The 6,810-nt window shown below is 39.3% G+C and overlaps 1 long non-coding RNA gene across 1 annotated transcript; it reads right to left on the bottom strand.

Moving 5' to 3' along the window:
* Positions 1–480: 480 nt before the first annotated feature.
* LOC144641474 (uncharacterized) lies at positions 481–5,868 on the bottom strand. The gene is made up of 3 exons (XR_013568563.1): positions 5,797–5,868; positions 4,280–4,372; positions 481–3,299 (listed from the first exon to the last, which is right to left on the bottom strand). It is a non-coding gene; the product is annotated as an uncharacterized LOC144641474 (long non-coding RNA).
* Between the last annotated feature and the right edge of the window lie 942 nt (positions 5,869–6,810).

Raw genomic sequence — 6,810 nt, 5'->3', positions numbered from 1 at the left:
TGTTTTTTGGAGACACTGTACTCTTGAATAAACCACATTAAAACGAAGACTTTTTGTCAAAGGCCCAGTCAGGTAAATGTGACAATGATTTTTATTGATCAGTCGATACACTGTTTTCGGAGATTTACGCTAACCTGTTTCACTTGTTAAATTCTTTTTAAGGTGGCTCAAAAATAGCTTCCTGCCGTTTTTAGCACCTCGACTTTGACGGATTAACACTAAAACACCCTCAATTTTCGCTTTAAGCGCCCATAACTAAAAAACGAGTCCGGTGACCCACATTTTTAACAATTGAATTGTAATCAACAGGATAAGATGCAATTTTCTGCAAACTTTCAAGCCACCTTAACTGTTCAAAAACTAAATAATGACGATGAACTTCCATACATGTTGCTTCTTTCTTGGACAAAACAGGAAATCTCAACGCTTGCACTTCTTGATGCCTAAGTGACTGCTTTGAATTCGAATAAGCTTCTCTCTTGAACTTGGCACAATCTGTTTGTAAATCAACACAGACAGCGATTTTTTATCAACAACAGCAACCTTTATTTATCCGTGTTAAACAATAACAAAGAGTTTTAAAACATCCTTCTAACCTCACGTTCTTCTCCATTCGCACTTATTCTATATAAACCGGTTAGTCCGGTTTTACACTGATCACATGCATGTTAGTATTATCACGTGCATGCATATGTTTTCTGACGTGCGCCCACGAAAGTTTAGATGATAAGACTGCTTTTCAGACCGATATACACTAATTGCTACGTTTGGCACGCGAAACAAAGCTTGACTGTTAATTGAAAACTTTTGTGAAACCACTGGAGTACAAGAATGCAAAAACTATACACGAAATCCACGTAAACACTAGTTTTAAGCTTCACGTTTTATATTTTAAGAGAAAATAGACAAGACTACCAAAAAAGAGTCAATACAAGTTGTATATACACAACACAGAGTTTCACATATAAAATTTGGTTTGGCTACTTGAAATAGACAAATCTTTTCCTATGCGTATACTATTTGTACTTCTGAACTCTCAGGGTTATAAGGATCAACCCTTACTACGAACAGATTTCGTCGCTAAGGATGCTATTCCGTGATTGGCAGTTCTCGCGTTTTGTGTGCCACCATCATGGGAGAAATAAAAGGACGAAACATTCCGGCAATATCAAAACATGAACGTTACACTGATTCAAAACTGCCGGTTAAAATAAATCTTAGATATCAAAGAAAGAGCGACAAAAGTTTGTTTTCTTACAGTATCACTACTCCAACCAAGGCCACCCAAGCAAATTCCTCACAAATTGACCAATGGCGTTTGCATGTTAAAACAATAAAAGATGGTCCCAAATTTATTGCTTCTGTAGCATGCAGTTGGTCTAGATCCACAATATGTGGGGAATCTATTGTTAACATACAAGGTTTTCATTCCCTGTTCTGGTAACAGGAATGTAACAATTTTCGTTTCTGCACGCATGTTTTACGACTAGAAACACAGTGAACGCGATGCGAGAGTGACGTGACGCTACAGAGTACCCACAGGGTACTATCACAAGTCAAGAGTCTCTGTTTTCGTACACAGTCTAACCCTGTGGGTGTAGCAGGCGGCTGAAACATTCCCTATTTTGCATAGATTTTGTCACGTGGCCTTGGTTGGAATAGTCGCACATTCACGATCAAACGCATGGAATTATCATTTCCGCACGTAATACATGTAAAACCACCTATTGCAGAAATTTTACAAATAAAGGAACTGTTATGTTCCGGATAAATATGCGTCTTAACGACGTCCTACCGTTTCAAATAAAACATCCGAAACATCCATCTACTTTTTGCATAAGGATGTCGTTCCACCATAAGCATTGTTTTCAATGTTAAAAATAGAAGGCGTTTGAGTTTCGGGCTTTTTTCTGTTCTGGTTACGTGGCTGGCCAAATATGGCTAAAGATGGTTGTGATTCAAAAATGAAGACACTTTCAATATAACAATCATGGTCAGTTAGCTTATCTGTTGTTAGAAACTGTCCTTTGAACTGTACGGGTAGCTAATATTGACCCTCTTTTTGTTGTTTTTGGCTAGTATTCCCTGTTTGTACATAGTAAACTGTATTCAAACTATATTAAGTACATCTAAAGTCAACTCCCTCTATAACGGACACCTTCGGGACCACAATTAGGTGTCCGTAATAAAGGAAGTCTGTAGTAGCGAAAGTTATTTTCAGTTGTTCTTTTTTGCACCTGTCCGTAATAACGGGGTGTCTGCAAGGCGAGAGTTGACTGTAATTATAACTTACACGACAGGGGGTTTAGCGGGGCTATTTACAATAGCAGAAAGGTAATGTTTGTTTTCGACCCTAGTGGCTCATCAGGTCTGATCTGCGCTTTTTTCCAATCTCAGAAAATTGCAGCAACCAGGAGCATTTCTACTGCTCCTTGAATGGGATGCTAGGCCATTGCAGGATTAACTCTCAGCATTAAAATCGCCGGTGTCCATTTATACACCTGGGTAGAGAAAGATACTGTGAGAATAAAGTGCTCCGCACAAGGACTCGACACAATGACCCAGGCCAGGGCTCCAATCCAGACAGCTTCATCCAGTTTCATCGGAGGATCACTGCACAAACGTTTAGGCCACTACGCCTGCCTATTTTTACGGTAGAGTGCAAATCGAATGTCCTGCTAAACCCTCTGTCCTGAAGCTAAAACTACTTAAGAAAAGGTTACTAACCCTCGTGAAATATCATGAGAACTTCTATCCGTATCCATTGCTCTTCTAATCATAATTACGTTTTTGCTTGTTTATTTACATCCCATAGTACTTTTTCATTCTCATACCTGGATGTGTACTTCTCAAACTCATTTTTAATTCATCAAGTTAAGCCGGCAAAGAATTTTTATCAGAGCCTTTACGGTAGTTTGGAAATCTGATTAATAAGCATAAGTTGATCGGGCCCACACTAATCTGAAGGTCTGGATCCGCCAATGAGATATATCAGACGCGACAGTGTTTCCTCATTGATATTGCTATACACTGATTTCTTTTCTCTGTGTTTGGAAAACACCGAGAATGCTTGAGTGTGTGATATATCTTCTCAAAAGAAACGAAAAATAAAGGATAAACATAATAATAATATCGTAAAAATCCATGTAAATTAAGAACAGATATCCAAACCACCGCGACGGTTATTAGTTCCTTGATTTAAGTTTATGAATTATATGCGAGTTTGAGTATTAAATGGAATACTGAAAGGATCGATCCGTGACACTCTTGAGCCAATATGTAGACATCTTGCCTTTACCCTACAAAACAAAAATTCCATAGGATCAAAATGAGGCTGGCTAGTCCCCAGTCGTCTCTTTTGTCCTTGTGAAGGGTGAGAGTCGAGGGAGACTGGGTCAACTAGGGGATACGGAATACAATACGGCCCGGGACGAGTCAGAGAATGAGGCTAGCAGATTATCATTTGATAGTTATTTTATACCCATATGCTACAGTAAGCATCTTTCTTCTTTATAAAAGCTGTGAAACTCTTAAACCCAAACTATTTTCATTTTAAAATTTACTTATTTTAGGATCGTTTAGCGATTACTTAAACGTGACTCTAGATTCTCACAAGTTCTATTCCTTGACACTTTAAAACATGCAAGCTGTTAATTTAATATAACCGGACCTTTTTTCAATCAACATCTCGTTAAAATCCTCCCAATGCTGAGTTGTAAGAGGCACTTTAACTGCTTTAAATAGTTTATCTCAGTATAAACTCGAAGATGTTTTGATTAAAATTTTGATAAATGGCTTAGATTATGTTCAATAATAATATAATATGTTCACTAATAATATGAATAATATAATTATTTCGTCCTGAAAGAAAATCATAAGTAGCGTTGTATTTTTCTCGTTTACTTTTGTTGTTGCACCTTCGAGGCAGGTTTTTACCGCGAATACACACAAGCGTGAGTATTCTAGTGCAAAAGAAAACAAACACACTTATTCTTCTTGAATATGCTGCCCTCACTAAGAAAAAGCATAAGCACAAGAAGAAAGAACAATTTTGTTTTCTTGTGCTTGTGCTTGTGCTTGTGCTTATCTTACAGTAAAACCACACTAAATGTTTGCATTACAAACCTTCGATCGCGTCCTGTTCTTTATCGAACTTGTTGTGTATATGTAAAGAGACCAAATGAGTGCGAAACAAAAAAAAATGCATTATGGAATAATTGTTTACTGGTGAGCTTGACTGTTAAACAAAGAGCAGTTTTACAAAAAAAAAGAAACTTACCTTCACCTCCAAATAATCCCTGAAGATGGTTTCGTAACCCCCCAATCTCGTCCAAAACAACTTTAGTGCTTTCAGAAATGTGAATTTTCTGAGCTAAAGAAATAAAAGTCGGGTAAAAATGACAAATCGAACTAAAAACTAAATAAAGGTAGGAATCTAAAAGTAGATGACATTTGATAATACTTTCAACTTCCAATTTTAGTTTTTAAACTTTTACAGTTATCAATTTGTCGACCCTGTTACGTAACGGTTATCCTTCAATTTGCGGGAAATATCGTCTTATACGGTACTAATAGCCGAGAAAGTCGTAGACCGAGTTGTTTAATTTACCTAGACGATATGCCACAGGATTGAGTGGGATATCTGTTTTATCATTCAACAAACTGTCGAAAAATTGCATTCTAACTTGTTGATTAACCATAGGTTGGTTTTCACTTGCGACGCAAGCACAAGCGGGCACACAAACGCAAGCATAAATAGAAAGTTGTGCCAAGTGAAAACGAACGACGGCATATGCATTAGCACAAGCATAAGAACACGATTTTTACTAGCTAGTTAGAAGGCTCAAATGCTCAGAAGAGGGGGAATCTGGAACGAATCTTTTAATTTTGCAGACATGGCCACACGTCGTAATGTCCTTGTGCTTATGCGGTGTTTCGTTTTCACACGGCATAACGACAACGCAAGCACATGCGCAAGCACAAGAAAAGGAACACTTTTTATTCTTGTGCTTGTGCTTGCACTTGTGCTTATGCTCGCTTCAAGGTCGTTTTCACGGTGAAATAAGTGCTGTTATGCTGGTGAATGCGCTGGAGCTTGTGTTTGCGTCGCTACCGAAAACCAGGCTTATTATGGCTTTGCAACGTGTTGGAAGATTACGAGCAAGTCGTTTCAAACATCATATATGGCAAGCGACGTATATCGCATCCTTGGAAACACAGTGTCAGTTAGTCGGGGCGACACGAAAACCACGCAATCGACACAACGAAAGTTTACAATGATAGAGTAACTGCCCCTTGGAAATTACTCTTATCTGACTAGTTCCAGAACCACTTAAAATGCCGGTCTCTGATTGGCATTGAACTGCATCTCATTGCGCCACTTTGATTGTTCCAAAATGAACAGTTGGCCGAGAAGCGAGGGCAACTGTGAAATTTTGAAGGCAATCTTTCAGCCAAGGTAATTATCCTCCAATATACCAGCTAGCCAGAAAGGGACTCATTAATTTTTAACCCTCTGATTAATCTCTACAGCCATCTTTATCGCGGTGCAGAAGGAATAAATGCAAGTTGATTGGTTGACGTAACTTTTAACACTGTGATATAATTAAAAAGTTAGACCTGAATTGGTGACTTTCTGCGTTTGTTTACAGCCCCCTTTAAAATCGGGCGACGGATATCAACTCGGGCGGGATATATTGTCTGATACATGTCGTCAAATTTTGTACCACGTGATGTGTTTTGTCCAATAAGAGGGCGCGAAAATGAATTGGTCGGTTTTAATTTTCATTTACTTACGTTGGCCTGATGTTTGCATTCTTGACGCGGTGTTCACTGTATCTCCAAACAAACAGTATCGAGGCATTTTGTTGCCAACAATACCAGCAACACATGGCCCTAAAACCAAAACCAAAAAATTCGTAAATGCGCTCGAAAGAGAGACACTTTTTAATTCAATCCATTTTTGAAAAGCCATTATCCTGCAAAAATTAAAATCCTTCACTTATCCTTCTGCTTCGCCTCTGATATTTATTGGCCATGGGGTGGTTTTAAAGCATATGCATCCCCTTTCTGGAAATTATAAATGCCTGGCCAAACGGAGACAGGCGTTCAACTTGCGTCTATTGCGTCTCCGTTTGGCAAGGACATGCAAGCACCTACGCTGACTTGCGATGGCTTGCGTTCACTTTGGTTGAGATCAGATTAACACGCAATTTAACGCACGTTTTTCACCGTTTGGCCACCCAGCGTGGGTAATCGCAACCGTTTTTGCTTGTTTTTGAATCGCAGCGCGCAGTAGCACATGCATGCGATTAAGCCTGGGCCAAGCGAGGATGAGAGTTGATGAGAGTTCAAACTCTCACTATCGTTTGGCATAGAACTCTCAGGCTCTCTCATCGACTCTCGTGCGCTCTCATCGACTCTCATGCGCTCTCATCGACTCTCATGCAATCTCATCGAATTTGAACGTGTTCAAACTTTTCATGAGAGTCGATGAGGAGTTTTCTCTCGTTTGGCCCGAGTTGATGATAGTCTTTGAGAGCTGACGTTAACTCTCATGAGAGTCAACTCTCATCAACTCTCATCCTCGCTTGTAATTCCTTTTGGCCATGCACAGTCTCGCCTCAGATCTCCCCAAGAGGCCGCGATCCTTTTGCTCGGCACCAAGAATCGAGACCTCTGGACTGGACTATAAGCTCGCCAAAACACGACCAAATCTAATTAGCTGTTGAAAACTTGTTCATTTTATCCACAATCTCCGGCGCAAGCGAACAATCAAACCGGAATAAGGATTCCTGGTTCCGGTTTTAA

This window comes from Oculina patagonica, unplaced genomic scaffold (assembly GCF_052425735.1).
Source record: "Oculina patagonica isolate OP01 unplaced genomic scaffold, crgOcupat unplaced976, whole genome shotgun sequence".
Classification (NCBI taxonomy): domain Eukaryota; kingdom Metazoa; phylum Cnidaria; class Anthozoa; order Scleractinia; family Oculinidae; genus Oculina; species Oculina patagonica.
Note: the sequence above shows the minus strand (reverse complement) of the source record. Positions and strands in the feature narration are given on the sequence as shown.